Source organism: Macaca mulatta, chromosome 17 (assembly GCF_049350105.2).
Source record: "Macaca mulatta isolate MMU2019108-1 chromosome 17, T2T-MMU8v2.0, whole genome shotgun sequence".
Classification (NCBI taxonomy): Eukaryota; Metazoa; Chordata; class Mammalia; order Primates; family Cercopithecidae; genus Macaca; species Macaca mulatta.
In genome coordinates this window covers 10,160,167-10,176,342 of record NC_133422.1, presented here as the reverse complement: position 1 = coordinate 10,176,342, position 16,176 = coordinate 10,160,167, and the positions used below count along the sequence as shown (strand labels likewise).

The 16,176-nt window shown below is 42.7% G+C and overlaps 1 protein-coding gene and 1 long non-coding RNA gene across 17 annotated transcripts in view; one reads left to right on the top strand and one right to left on the bottom strand.

Moving 5' to 3' along the window:
• Nucleotides 1-2,943: 2,943 nt before the first annotated feature.
• Nucleotides 2,944-10,865, bottom strand: LOC144336230 (uncharacterized). Its single transcript, XR_013407847.1, has 2 exons — nt 10,728-10,865; nt 2,944-7,331 (listed from the first exon to the last, which is right to left on the bottom strand). It is a non-coding gene; the product is annotated as an uncharacterized LOC144336230 (long non-coding RNA).
• KATNAL1 (katanin catalytic subunit A1 like 1) overlaps nt 10,681-16,176 on the top strand; it is a 296,001-nt gene continuing 290,505 nt past the window's right edge. For 7 of the 16 annotated variants that reach the window (XR_013407607.1, XR_013407609.1, XM_077973660.1 and 4 more), the window contains exon 1: nt 11,205-11,392. The gene's annotated coding sequence lies outside the window, so the exon portion shown is untranslated. 16 annotated transcript variants of the gene reach the window in all.

Here is a 16,176-nt window from a genome sequence, read left to right as displayed (position 1 = left end):
TGTGAGGCAGAAAGGCAAGGAATGATTATGTACTTTTTTTTTTTTTTTCTTTTTTTTGAGACGGAGTCTTGCCCTGTCACCAGGCTGGAATGCAGTGGCCTGATCTCAGCTCACTGCAACCTCCGCCTCCTGGGTTCAAGCGATTCTCCTGCCTCAGCCTCCCAAGTAGCTGGGACTACAGGCATGAGCCACCACGCCCAGCTAATTTTTTTTTTTTTTGTATTTTTAGTAGAGACGGGGTTTCACCATGTTGGCCAGGCTGGTCTCAATCTCCTGACCTCGTGATCCGCCCTCCTCGGCCACCCAAAGTACTGGGATTACAGGCATGAGTCACCACACCCGGCTGATAATGTACATTTTTTATAAGTGAGGAAATGAAGGTCAGAAGGTTGAATGGGGCCAAATGTGGTGGCTCATGCCTGTAATCCCAGCACTTTGGGAGGATCCCCTCAGCCTAGGAGTTGAAGACCAGTCTGGGCAACACAGCAAGACCCCTCTCTCTACAGTAAATTAAAAAAATTAGCCAGGTGTGGTTGGCACATACCTATGTAGTCCCAGCTATTCAAGAGGCTAAGGCTGGAGGATTGCTTCAGCCCAGGAGTTCAAGGCTGCAGTGAGCTATGATTGTACCACTGCACTCCAAACTGGGTGACAGAGTGAGACTCTGTCTTTTTTTTTTTTCTTTTTTTTCTAAAAAAAAAAAAAAGAAAAAAAAAAAGGTAAATGACATGTCCAAGATCATACACCTTAATAGCTGGCAGCCTTGGGGTTAGAGGCCAAGTTTTTTTTGTTGCTATTCTCTTGGAACAAATTGGTACTCTTATACCTTAGAATCCTAACAGTTCTACTCAGTTGCTGTGTGACCCACAGTTGTATAACCTCTGTGAACCTCAGTTTCCTCACCTACAAAATGGTTATAATATTTGTACCTACTTCACAGGGCTGCTCTGACCTCAAATAAGCTGAAAAAAGATAAAGCATGTCACAGACTACAAAAAATAGGTACAAATATAAGCTGTTGCTATTATTATAACTAGCAGGAGAAGGCAATAGTTTGAGAGAGGTAAAGTTATTTATAATGCTATTATCCTGCTCTTAGGATTTTAAGTTAAGCCCAAAACAAGGAGGACGCATCATATTCTTTTTAATATAGTCTGCATTTGTTTTTGACCTAGTTTGTTTATTCATTAATTCAACATCCAGGGTTGCAGAATTGACCTGAGCAGACCAGGCTTCCGAGGGTCAAAAAAGTGCCTGAAGGAGAGACACTGAGTACATTCTGGGTTTACATTCCCCTCCTCTACTGCATTCCTGAACTTTCTGCCTCATAGTGGCATCTGAAGACGTGGCTGTATGTGTGCTTAACCACCCTTCAAATCCACAGCATGTCATATTACCTGGTTTTTGGCTCCCTGGGACTATTTTGGAGGACCTGAATTAGTCATGTGGGATACTTGATTAAAAACCACTTGAACGGCCCTTTTCTTCTGCTCAACACTGGGCCTCTCTGTTTGAGAACAGACCTGGGCTAGGAGAGCAATGTCTGAGGTTTCTCTCCTAAGACATGAAAATAGGGAATCAGTTACGAAAAAGAGATGAAAGAAATGGGTTCTTTAAATCTCACTTTCATCATTCAATCCACTGTCAGTGAGACATCTGATGGTACTTAGTTGTAGATATAAAGAATCCTCATTTATAAGTACAGGTCATTTTATACCTTTTTTTTTTCATTTAGCACTGTCAAGTTCCACTATTTTTTTCATAATTTTCTCCAGCACAGTGCTCTATGTATAATAGATTTTCAATAAATGTTGTCAGGAACTTCTTTCTCTATCTTTAATCTCTATGACATTCATTCAATCGTTCATATAAGAAACATCTATTAGGTTTTGACTTTATGTCAGGCACTATGCTAGGGCTGGGGATATGAAACTGTGGAGACCTACTCCCCATTCTCAAGGAACTTGTCTCGTGGGAAAACAGAGAAGTGAACAGATGATTCAATTCAGAGTCAGTGCTGTGATGGTGGCGGCACAGGGTTCTACGGGGCACACGGAGAGAAGACCAGGGTCAGGGAATGGGTTCGAGAGGCAATGCCTGAGCTGATTCCTGAGGGGCAAAGAGGAGCTGGGAAGGTGACAGGTACAGTAGGGGAAGGTAGGTATAGGCAGAAGGAGGACATGTGCAGGCACAGAGGTCTGGGAGCATGAGGAGGTAGAAAATGAGGAAGAGCGAGCAGGCTAGGTCACCATGTACTCTGCACTGCATCCTGCAGGCTGTGTTTGCTACACCTACTAGTAGTTCAAGAATTAAATGTAAATGAAATAGGACAGAGAACATGAGAGCACAGGACAGTAACTGAGGCCCTCAGTCCGACCACCTGCAAGGAACTGAATTCTGGCAACCACCACGAGAGCCTGGAAGCAGATCCTTCCCACGTCAAGTCTTCAGAAGAGATCCCAGCCCTGGATGACACCTTGAATGCAGCCTCATGAGACACCCTGGAGCAGAGAACCCACTAAACTGTGGCTGGATTCCCGACCCACAGAAACTGTGAAATAAATATGCGTTGTTTTGAGCACGTTTGTGGTAATTTGTTATGCAGCAATAGAGAATATGCTGCCTAATTTATATTTGACTTCCTCTGCTTCCTTAGCTTCAGCCTCACATTCCTGACTTGACAACCCTCATATAGTGACACCTACATCAAACCCAAATCCACTTTCAAACATTCACACTCATCAGACCAGCAAAAATAGAAATGTCAGATAATTCCAAGATGGGATGAGGTGGGAATTCTCTTACACTGCTGTTCTGAGAGTACACGAATATAGTCACTTTAGGGAACATTGGTGAAATCCAGGAAAACTGAAGATGAACCGCCTTTGCTGTCTATCATTCTACTTCTTGGATAAACTCTCCAAAACCTTGCACACATACGTATATGGAAATATTCAAGAATGTTTATTGTACAACCTTTAGTATTAGTGAAGGATAAACTAGTCATCCATAGGAAATAGATGAATGGTATTACATGGTTACAGCAATTAAAATGAGTGAACTAAATCTATTAACATGTATAAATCTCAGAAATACATTGTTGAATTTAAAAAGGCGACCTCAAGAAAGCATAGTATAATGACATTTATAGAAAGCTTGAAAATATGCAAAATGGTATTATGTAATGCCTATAATACACAGATATGTAATAATAGTAAAAGAACATGAATCCAAAAATATCATCAAAACCAGGATGTGGTGAGTACCAGGGTTTCTTTTTTGTTATGCAACTCTATAATTTTTTTTGTGTTTTAAATTTAAAAAAACTAAAATGCTTTTCTGTCATGAAGGTGTAAATCCTAGAACAGATCAAGAAGGAAGAAACATATGTTTCTTCCCAATCTTATGTAATTGCCATACTTACTTTATTTCATCTTAACTTCACTTTCAGACAGTAAGAACAGGTAGCCAGTAATTTGGGAAAAAGGGATCGAGATGAGATTGAGTAAGTGCTGTTAGAATCCTTTCTTGTCAGTGAGGATTTTTTGGAAATGTGAAAATTGAGGTGAGACTTGAGAAAGGAGTGAGGCAGGCCAGCGAACATAAGGAGAGAATATCAGGGAGAATAAGATGATGAACAGTTTGCTTGAATCGTTAACCATTTAGGAACGATTCATGTAAGCCAACGTTTATGATTTTGTATCATTTATGCACATAAATCACAAAGACGACCTAAAATGCATGAGAAACAGGAGGGAAGAAAGGAAATGGAATTTTCCTCCAAAACTCATCACTCTCAATTCTCTATAGTGGAAGTAGAACAGACTTAAGAAAAATAGGAAAAGAAACAATTTCAGACATGGGACGGGCCCTGGAGAGCGTCTGCATCTCCTTAGAAGGGGAAACGGGATCCCAGCTGTACTGCTCCTTTTTCATTCATACTTGAAATGTTCTGTGGTTGGGGTTGCCTGGCACAACACTGTCTTCTATGAATAGAAAACCTGATCACAAGCTGCTCTTTCTCTGTGACATGCCACCTACATTGTAACATGCTTCAGTGGGTAAATCAGAAGGTGACATGCTTTTCAATTCACTAGAAGATTCTTTGCATGGCACAAACGAAGTAACTCTTGCCAACATTTGCCTGAGTAATTCACTTTGAGTTATGTATTCTTCTGCCAAACGCAAAGTCCTAAAACAGTTAGGTGAAAAAAGTGTTGCTAATGTATTAGTATCTAGTACAGTATCTGCAATGACTTACTGCAGTGCTCAATGAAAATACGATTCCTCCAGCTATCACAGATGACTATATATTCATTCATTGAGTTATGTGCCCACAACACTCCAAGTGTTACAAATCCACTTAACAGCCACAAGTCCTGGGTTTTCTGTTCATATTTCTGAATTAGCATAAAGAAATGCAAAATCATAAGCAAGGAGAATCCTCATAAATTGCTGCCAAGAGCTTTTGTGTTTATCTTGGCATACGTAAGAAATATTTTGAGTTCCTGAAATGTGGAGCAGTTCTTTATATTAGGAATATGTGATTAAGTGAGTCTCACTTCTAATGGGAGACTGAGGCATAAGTATAGTAAGCTCATGAATAAAATAGAGCAAAAACCTCATTTTGACTGGATAAGGCAGAAACATAGGTATTAGGTATTAGTATAAGGTTCTTAATTTCCTCCTCTTGTCTACTATCTCTTCGGATTACATGCGAGAAAAGGCAGCAAGAGAGAAAAAATTCACACCTTGAAAATCTACCTTTTAAATCCTTCTCTTCCACTCAATCAAGTTCCATTTCACGGTATGAGGTCTCTGGTACTAGTTCCTGGCTTTCTTCATCATTCACTTTCTGCTTCCTCTCACTTGCTAATAACGAGTAAAACTGTAGCAAGTAAAGAAGCTGAGTTTCTGCATGTTTGAGAGAGGTCAGATTCCATATGGGTTCAGGCCAAACTCTGATGGACGACTGCAGGCTCACCGCTAGTGATCCCTACAGGCCAGGCTGGGCCTGGGGTCCGACAGTGACAACTGCTGTAGTGGAACAGGATCTTTGCTTTTCATGGACCTGAAATCCAGAGTACCTCTGCATGTTAGGACTGGCCCCTTAGCTGCATCTCAGGTCATCTGGCTATTTAAGAACTCTCAATCCTCCAAAGCACTGTTTCTTAAACCCTTTTGATGGACACTTATGGCAGGAAGTACATCTTACTTAACAATCCACATTAGTCAGGGTTCAGTCAAGAAAAAAGGAACTTAAGTAGGTATTTTAAGAGCGAGAATTTAGCACAGGGAATTGATTAGACAGATGTTCAAGGACTGAAAAATTGAAAAAGGAACACTGGTGTAACACGTAGGTTATAACTGCAAGAAGCCGCTCCTGCCTACAGGGCTGGAGGTCAAAGGGAGGAGAGGAGGTTGGGGTTTGCAGGAAAGGCCCATTGAAGCTGGGGCACAGGCTCCTGAAGAAGGACACTGGCTGGCTGCTGCTGCAGGTAATGCTCTGGGGTGCAGGAAGAAGACACGCGATGAGGCTGGTTGAGATACAAGAAGAAGCTGGAGACAAGTAGAAGCTCTACCAGGCTGAAAGTCTGTGGCAGGAGTGATGCTGCCAAGCATAGCAGGCCATCAGGAAGGAGCAAGTTGCTTCCCTCTCCTCCAGCCTTGTGCTCTTCCTCTGGTCCTACTGTGCCGCCCCCGCCTTTCCATGCAGATGACAAAGGAGAAATGTGGTTTGCACAATTCCAGCCCCACCTCCAAAAACCAGAGGACAGAGGGTAGGTTTGAAGCTGAAAGATGACAGCTCAGTAACTGTCATACAATACTTGACCCTAACCATGCACATCCCCTCTGGATTTCATTTTCTACTGCATTCTACTTTACCCTACACTACCTTGCCTTATCACATTTTAAATATCACAAAGCTGGAAGAGACTCATCACACTGACTTCATGACCTACTAATAGGCTGTGACCCACAGTGAGGAAAACTCTGTTCTAGATCTTCACGGGTAAGAGGGCCTGAGCGTTGCAATTCAGTGCTACTTACATACTGAGTTCCTTCCACAGCAACAGCGACTTAAGGAATTACCTCCCAAGGTACTCTCCTCCACTGAACATGTATGGGGACCCACAGTTCTATAGGCTTCAGGGAAATTTATATCAAGAGGCTGTAAATGTCCTGTATAGTAGTAGAAGAGGGACAGCTACCAGATAAAGGAGGTTTTGCTAAGGGGAAAAGTTAAAAGAACTACCAATCAAAAACATTTATTGTGCCCTTATTATATGTAGGGTATTATGAAGGTGTTTTTGAGAATACCCAGAAATGCACGTTGGAGGAGCTTGAAATACAGTGAGAAAAGACAAAAACCCAATGAGTAAACAATAGATGAGCAGCCACTCAGCAGTATGGTCAGCTGTCCAGGGAGTGAGATTAACAGGAAATATTCTGAGCACAGAGCAGGGTGATATGACTACTGAGCAGGAATGATCTGGAAAGGCTTCATGTGAAGATTTGTTTTCAGAATACGTAGACCTTAGGGGGTAAGGGGCTGGCATCTCAGGAGAAGAGAACAGAAGTAACAGAACAAGTTAAGGAAGAGTAGTCCTGCTTGTGCAGTGCTGGAACTTGTGGATCAGAACTAGCAAGAGAAATTGGAGCGTCAACCATGGCCAAGGCGGAAGCTTGCAAATGGAGAAGGTGCAGTGACTGAACCTTGACAACTATCCTCACATTTAAGGAGCAGGTAAAAGAGCTGGTGAATAACACAGTGAAGTCTGGTTGGAAAGCTCTGGAGAGATCCAAGGTCAAGGACTACCAGGGAGGGTGGTCAGCAAAGTCAAATGCTAGAGAGGCCAAGAACTCCAAGAACTGAGGAAAGACCTCAACTGTAAACCAGATGCGCTGGAAATGAGGGTGGTGGCTCTTGACCACACTGCCTGTGTGGATTAATGTGCTACTACTTTCAGCTCCATCTTTTGGATTCGCATAGGGTGTTTAACTATGACTTGAACAGGTCCAAAGTATCTGGTGAAAACAATGAACTATGGTTTACCATCGGTCCTTATTCCTTCCTACCTGTCCACAGCCATGTGAGGCATTTTAAGGCTGTGCTTCGGTGGCTTGTGGTCTTCCCTCCCGCGACTGCCCACCTCCAACTCACTGCGAAGCAACTTTTGTTTGTGTTGCTGTCATCCGTTCGGAAGTGGCCTGTCCTGCTGAGCTGATTTTCTGGGATTCTGGCTTCACAAAACGAGGAGCGTTATGCACTGGGACCTTGCCTTTGGAGACTTCATCACGGCTGTAGGCTGCACAACAACTCTGGCCCGCTGCCTTGCAAGGAAAGACAAGCGACTGGTCACAAGGGAAACCAGATCAGGGATAGATGGATCCGGTGAACCTATTATCCCTACTACAAACATGTGTTCATCTGGTATAGCAGATCCGTAACATCTTCTCCAGGAGTAAAGGAGAATTTATTTACATGCTCATTACATATGCAGAGTTGTGACCAAACTGCTGCAGGTGACAGGTTCAAGTTCCTATAAGGATGTCCTCTGGCTTAATACCCAGACTTTATTCTGGACTTCATCTCTTAAGTGCTGTCATTTCTTCTGTACAAGCTATGGCTACTTTGGTTTCTTTTCTTCGACAGCAGATTCCAGCTGTTATCACACAGCTTCCTCATTTATACTAAATAGAGTAAACCATCATTATGGATGTAAGAAAATGGGTTTCATAAGTGAACCCACTGTGAAGGTAAGAAGCACAGGTGTATTAGTCCGTTTTCATGCTGCTCATAAAGACATACACAAGACAGGGTAATTTATGAAGGAAAGAGGTTTAATGGACTCACTTCCACATGGCTGGGGAGGCCTCACAATCATGAAGGAAGATGAAGGAAGAGCAAAGAGACTTCCTACACGGTGGCAGGCAAAAGAGCTTGTGTAGGAGAACTTCCATTTATAAAGCCATCAGATCTCACGAGACTTATTCACTACCACAAGAATGGTAGGGGTGAAACCGCCCCCATGATTCAATTATCTCCACCTGGCCCTGCCCTTGACAGGTGGGAATTATTACAATACAAAGTGAGAGGTGGGTGGGGACACAGCCAAACCGTATCAACAGGTCATGTACCTAAGCTGCTTAATATTTATTGAGCAGTGACACTGTGGACTGAATCAAATAGAGCATGAGGATACATATGTAAAAAAAAATTATTTTAATAGCTGGCTCCAGAGTTTCTCTTGGAAGTTACTTTGTATAGGAAAATACTTTGGTAAACAGTTTAGGAATGGTAGGTAGCTATAATAGCACAGATTAGGAGATAAAAATAAAAGTGTTGTATAAAGAGAGAAGAGAGGAGGGGACAGATGGGACCAGAGAGATAGTACGATAGTGGGAGGTTACAGGTAATGATGAAAAAATGGGGGTAGATATGACCCAGCCATCCCATTACTGGGTATATACCCAAAGGATTATAAATTATGCTGCTATAAAGACACATACACACGTATGTTTATTGCAGCACTATTCACAATAGCAAAGACTTGGAATCAACCCAAATGTCCATCAGTGACAGACTGGATTAAGAAAATGTGGCACATATACACCATGGAATACTATGCAGCCATAAAAAAGGATGAGTTTGAGTCCTTTGTAGGGACTTGGATGCAGCTGGAATCCATCATTCTTAGCAAACTATCACAAGAACAGAAAACCAAACACCGCATGTTCTCACTCATAGGTGGGAACTGAACAATGAGATCACTCGGACTCAGGAAGGGGAACATCACACACCGGGGCCTATCATGGGGAGGGGGGAGGGGGGAGGGGGGAGGGATTGCACTGGGAGTTATACCTGATGTAAATGACGAGTTGATGGGTGCAGCACAGCAACATGGCACAAGTATACATATGTAACAAACCTGCACGTTATGCACATGTACCCTACAACTTAAAGTATAATAATAATAAATAAATTTAAAAAAAAAAAGAAAAAATGGGGGTAGGTGGTAGGTGGATAAAAATATCACGGGAGGAATTGAAGGACTTTTAAGAGCAGGAATTTCTAATTTTAGGTTTTTTACATCCTTAATTTAAAACCACTCATCTGCTCCAAACCTTCCAAAGAGTTGGCTATAGAAACAACCAAAGAAAAGGCGCTGATTTCGACATTATGTGTCAGCAGGAGTAGAGAGAAAAGAGTTTTAAGAGGTGATATGTGGAGTAGTCTAAGTGTTCAGAAAAAGCCAGAACTGAGAGCCAGAAGTGACGGTGCAGTCCTTGAGAGGACATTGTCCGTGGGGAACAACAAAAGGTGGATAAGGGACTCAGTCAAGTTTAAGAAAATCTCTGTGGTACGATGACTCAGCTGGATTACAGGCATAGTGCCTTGTTATTGTCAACCATAATTTTTCAGGAGATACTCATTACCAGAAAACGACAAGGTCACGAATTCACTCCCCTTCCTCTTTTTTTCAATTAAATCTCTGGACTTCAGTTTTCTCATCTATAAAATCTAGAGATTCGGCTTAGAATATCTCTGTGGTTTCTATTACAGTCTATAGCTCTAATAATAACAACACATTTTTATGTGCTGTTTTGAGGTAAATTTACATGCAGTGAAATGTACAAATCTTAAATGTTCCATTCCAAGAGTTCTGACAAATGCATATACTTCTGTAACCGAAACCCTTAGCTATAGAATTTTTTCATCACTACAAAAAATTCTCTCAAACTCCTTCCCGACGGCCAACCACTATTGACTTTTATCACTATTGATTAAATAATTAATATTTAATAGCTATTGTTAAATGCTAAGATTTGTTTTATAGAGCTTCATCAGTATTAATGCATGTACTTCTTACAAGAGTTGCAAGATGGGTATCTCCATTTTTGCAGATCAAAGCGTTAAGAGGTGAGAAACGCGCCCCTGGTCATCAGCTACCAAGTATAGGGGCAGGACGTGAACTAAGAATTCGTTTTAGAAGCCCACGCTCTTAACCTGTTTATCCTAGAGTCCACAAACGATTGCCCAAGAAACAGCATAAATCCAAATTCAGTCGAAAGCAATGCCATTTGCAAGTTCTAAAACCTCCTGAATAATCCTAAAGGCCATATGCATTCCATCTTATCAAAGGATTCCTTTCCATCCCACTCCCCAGGGAATGGAGAAAGCGGGTGCGAAAGACTTCAATTCGGTTTGACTGCAGAAAAATACTGAGGTGGCGTAGGATCCACACATCCCATGGGGGCAGACCCAGCGGTGGAAGCCCGGACAGGCGGCGGGGGAAGGGCGCTGCGACGCCCCGGTGCCCCCTCCTTCGACGCCACTGGCATCCCCTCCGAAAACAGCAGGCTCGAAGGTGCCCCGCCACGGGGGCTGGACGCGGTGGAGGCGGGCTCATCAAGCACGACCAGAGCTCAGTCGGCCACACGTCCTCCTCAATGTCACTGTCTCCCTGCTCTCCCACCCCGCGCCGCTGCACCTCCCTCCCCCGGCAACCTGGGCTGGAGTCCCAAGCTCCGCCCCAGAGCGGACTCACAGCCTCAGCGCTCCCTCCCGCGCTGCACCCACCACGCGGCCGGGGCTGCCATGGCAACCCTACGCAGCCGCCGCCTCTTCACGCACGTCGCGAACTAACGGACTCGGCGGCGGCGGCGGCGGCCTGCGCCCCACCCCCAACCCATCTGGACCGCATCGCCGGCTGTGCCCGGACCTGCGCCTTCTAGGTAATGAATCCGAGGGACAGGGGCTCAAGCGATACAGCAGGTAGTGCGGGGCTCTAGCCGATAGCCCCTCCCGGCCTCCCACCGCCGGAAACGCTAGGGCGGTGGGCTGCGGGGTTCCTCGGGCGCTGGCTCCCGTGCGGGGACTGGGAGGGGCGCGGGAGCGCCAGGCTCGCTGTGCATCATGGGGATTGTAGTTCAGTGACTCCTCGGGCTCGCGGCCTTGGCGGGGTAGCTCGGACTGCCGAACTACAAAGCCCGGCGGCCCCGACCGCCGGGAAAGACTGATAAACTTTGAGCGGACCGGGACAGAAAAAAAAATCTCTCTTTGTCTTGAGAGGGTTGTTGGGTGGTCGCGGACCTGGGCTGTGTGCGTTGGGAAAGGGAAGTGGAGGTGAGCCTCGGGCTTCTAGCTCAGTCGCTGGGACCGCCCCAGCTACAGCGCTCAGCCCCACCCCGACTGGGCCACCGCCCTGCACAGTCTCAGGGATGAGCAGCCGCCCAAGCTGCAGGGCCTCGGGTCTTCGGCGCCTCTGACCCTCGCAGGTTGCTGCCTCTCGGTGCAGAACCGTATGTATGTCATACATTGGATGTGAGACCCGAGAAACCGTGTTTTCACAGGCTTTTCTCTTTTCCTGGATACGTTTATTTCTGGGTTAGTCATGTTTGTTTTAAAGTAGCTCAGAGGTATTTGCATATTAAACCCATCAATTGGTAATTACCCAAAGGGCCGTAATGTTTAAAGGTTAAGTGTAGAATTAGATAAAAAGATGTCATTGCTATTATATGGTGGGATCTGGCATTTTTAACTTTTAGCGTTTTTGCATTTTATTTCTTGAGGTTCAAGGTTGTGAAATGGGTGCTCCACCCCACCCCCCCCCCCGCCAGCCTGAACACTGCCTACACATACTTTGATTAGTTCAGTTTTAAATTACTAGTAACTTTTAAAAACATACTTTTTTTAGCAGTAGGAAGCAATAATTATTTTCTTTGATTATTCCAGTGTTATTCAGAATTTCTCAGCATGTTTTCGGAAGGAAAAATACCATGTTTTAATTATTTAATTAATTATTTATATATTTTTTATGTTCAGGAGTACACTTGAGTCCTTAGAGTTGACTCAAGACTTGGTGGTAAAGGAAGCTGACACAGATTTAGAAAACCTTCCTTGACGACCCTTTAAAATTTTTCAATGGGTAGATAACCATCCTAGAAATGTGCTGCTTTATGGAGTAAGTTGGAGAATTGTTGATATTATTGTGAGTTTGTGTGTGTGTGTGTTTAAAAACAAACAACAAGACCACAAATCCTATAAAACTTTCTCTTAATTAAAATGAAGTTGACCTGTGTAAATTTTACTTGAGGTAGCAATTTTGTACAAGGAGGAGATGGAAAGTAGGTTTAGTAAGACAGGTAGAAAACAAAATTGAGGCGTTATGTGATAGAATATAAGGTTTGAAGTATTTATTCATTCAAAATTTGTTAAGAACCTATGTGCCAGGCATTATGCCAGGTGGTGAGAATAAAGAGATGAAAAAAGATAGTCTGTATCCTGCATGGGCAGTCATGTCATCCCAATAGCGTGGTAGAGATATGTGCAAGTTGCTATAGGAGCCCAGAGGAAATAATCACCTAACAGTAACATTTATTGAATATGTCAGGTGCTGTGCGGAGTATTTTGCATGCAGCTCCTCAGTAAATCCTCAAAACAGCTGGTGAAGTAGTTACTGATGTTTAGAGATGAGGAAACAGGCTTTAGAGGCCCTGCACAAAATCATAGTTGGTCAAGTGTAAACCTGGGATTTCAGCCCAGGTGGGTCTGGTCATGATCTCAAGCACTGACCATTTTCTCTGTCAATTAGTAGAAAGATCCTGACTCTGTCTACAGAAGTCAGGGGAGGCCTTCAGTATGATTTGACTTTTAACTTGTGTTGAAATAGTTGAATAAGCTTTCACTGGAGTGATGAAGAGGAAAGTCATTCTAGGACAAATGGATGGCACAACACGAACAAAGGATAGATTGAAGAATGAGTATTTTGTATTTGGGGAACGCTAGGTAGTTCTGAATGACGAGATCCCAGAATGCTCACTATTAGTGAGTGAGGCCAGATCTTAAAGTACTTGGCACCGTATTCAGAGTTTAGAATTTTTCTTGACATGGGGCAGCCATTGAAGAATTTTAGCTCGAGTGGTGGTGTCGTTAGGTTTGTATTTTAGAAAGATAATTCCAGCTCCAGTGTAGAGAATGGACCTGGGTGGGGAAAGATTATAGGCAGTAGAAAAGCCAGTTGTATAATAGAACAAAACAGTAGAGAAATAAAGAGTCTGAACTAAGCCGTTGGAGTTACAGAAAGACATGGATTCAGGGAATATTTAAGAGATAAAATTGGTATGACTTGATAGAGTTTGGATGTTGGGAGTTAGAGAGATTTGGAGCTCTCAGCTGATTGAGTCCTCATTTTCTGGCTAGCACGACTGAGGTAATAGTGAACCCACTGATTGAGATGAGGAGGAGCTGGTTTTTTGTTAGGGTGAAAGAGATATTAGTTCAGTTGTAAGCATTTGTTTGAGGTTCCTGTGGGATATTCAGGTGGAGATGCATTTGAGTCTGGAGTTCAGAGAGAGCAGGCTGGAGTTAGAAGTTTGCATACAGATAAGTAGTTAAAGCTACAGGGGAGAATAGAGCAGCTCACATTGGAATAATGAATAGAAAAGAAAAAGGAAGAGGTTTGGATATGGAACTCTCACTTAGGAGATGTGTGTAGGCTGGGCGCAGTGGCTTGCGCCTGTAATCCCAGCACATTGGAAGGCTGAGGCAGGCAGATCAGGAGATCAAGAGATTGAGACCATCCTGGCCAACATGGTGAAACCCCATTTCTACTAAAAATACAAAAATTAGCCGAGCGTGGTGGCGCTCGCCTGTAGTCCCTGCTACTCAGGAGGCTGAGGCAGGAGAATCGCTTGAACCCAGGAGGCAGAAGTTACAGTGAGCCCAGATCGTACCACTGCACTCCAGCCTGGCGACAGAGCAAGATTCCGGGTCAGAAAAAAAAAAAAAAAAACAAACAAACAGAGTTGTGTGTATGTGTTTGCGGGAGGAGCCTACGAATGAAGCCCTGGTTAGGAGGCAGAGAGGAAGAAGAACTGGGAGAGAGCATAACAAAGGAGGGGACAATAAGGAGAGCAAGTAAGTTGTCTAATTTTGTTTCTACAACTTATTTTCTGTATGATCATAGGCAGGTCTCCAAATCCGTACCCTTATTTCATATGAGGTGTTAATGCTATTTTATTTGATTTTGGGAAGTTGAAACAGTTTAGTGGAGGTAAACCCTAAAGTGCTCAACAACTCACAGCAGTTCTCCTTCTCCCGCTTCCTTACTAACAGTGTGGCAGGACTGCCAGTTCTGTCTGATAGAAAGGCCCTGTTCCGTGACTTTACCTGACCACATTAAGCAGGTGGATCAGGTAGTAGTTATATTACAAAGTGATGATTTGAGTCTGAGGACTAATCATGTTTTTTTTAAATAAAACGTCCTTTAATGCTATAAAATGTTATTGTATAGGGCATTAATACTAATGTGTTTTTGCCTTGTTTTCATCTTCAAAGAAACAGGAAGTTCCACTAGATAATTTGAGAGCCCAATGGCTCTAAAATTCTTTAATTCTGACAGTATTTCATGTCTGGACTGATGGGTGATTTCACTGATAGTTAACATCTGTAAATGAAAATATGTTTATATTTTAATGTGCTCAAGAGTGTTTCATTTCATTTGATTATTTTTTTTAGAGACAGGGTCTGACTCTGTAACCTAGGCTGGAGTGCAATGGTGCAGTCATAGCTCACGGCAGCCTTGAACTCCTGGGCTCAAGCAGCCTTCCTGTCTCAGCCTCCCCAATGGCTGCGATTTCAGGCATGTGCCCGCACCTGGCTCAACATTATTTTAAATGTTTTACTCTTCAGTGATAACTATACTTATACTTATTTCCTAGGGAAATTGTGCCCTAAAATACCTGATAAAAGTGAGATATCGGCATTTGCCAGATAAACTCAAGGCATAGATTATGAGAGTAGTTTAAAAAAAAATGAAATAGTTTTTAAAGGTGGTCTAATCTTCACTGGCTGTCTTTAGATATGTTTCTCTTGCTGGGGTATGGTTTGATTGTGGTCCTAATTGAATGGAGGGCAAAGGAGTAAATGACCTTTTAAGTCCTTTTGTAACTTTGTTCTGTCCATTAGTAATTGTAAAAGCTCCTATTAAGCAGCCTATTAAAAAGTGAGCTTTGGTTTGAAATTTTATTCTTTTTAATATTTTGCTATGAAGCTGTTTTTGGTAAACATTTTTTATAGTTTTTAATCATGTCTGAGTATTGTTTTGCATTTTGTGAAGAAGTTAATGCTTAGCTGCTGACCCCCAATTGTATTTACTTCACAGGGTATTATAGAACTCTTTAGAATGGTGATTTTATGGACATTTATCAAACACATGTGTCTTGCTTTTCAGTTCAAGAAACATTATTGCGTGTCTTTATGTCAAACAGTGCACCAAATGATACACGATACATGACTAAGATCTGGCCCCTCTCTCAAAGGATGTTACGTTTTAATCAGTGCTCAGACTAGTTTTGGTATACTCACTCTTGTGTTTTTTAAGGAAATCGTCTCCAAAAAACAATGTATTTTATTTCTTATTTTCTTAGCTTTTACGTGTTTGAGGGACAAACGATATAACTTCATTTGCTGTATTTCAATAACTTGTTCCTTTATTCTCGTTTATTCCTATGTCTCTATGAGTGTCTTTATATGCTAGTATTCTTTTCTTTGTGATGTTTTCCTCTTTCCATTTTTCCTGGTGATTTTGGCAGTAGGAAGAGAAATGAATGAGTGAGAGAATCAGTAGTGACTGTGTTTTTTTTTTTCTTACCTACTTATGTGAGAATATGGATGACTGGCATTTAACACATAATTCCTGGTATTTTTATACTAGTATTTTCTCTGCATTGTTAGATATTTGAAGTCAAGCATTTTATGTTAGTAAACTCCACGTGGCCTTACATTGTTTCTTATGTATACATAGGTTGTTTGCTTAATGTGGTAGGTGCTTACTAATTAATTTAGATTGGATAATGAATGGATGAGTAAGTAAATATGATTATAAAATTACTTGTTCAAAGACTACTTGAGTCTGGGTGTGGTGGCTCTTGCTTGTTATCCCAGCACTTTGGGAGACTGAGAGGGGCAGAATGCTTGAGTCCAGGAGTTTGAGACAAGTTGCCTGAGCAACATGGCAAGACCTCATCTCTGCAAAAAATACGAAAATTAGCCAGGCATGGCTGCGCACACCCATGGTCCCAGCTACTCAGGAGGCTGAGGTGGGAGGATTGGTTGAGACTAGGAGGTTGGGAGTTCGAGGTTGCAGTGAGCCAAGATTGAACCATTGC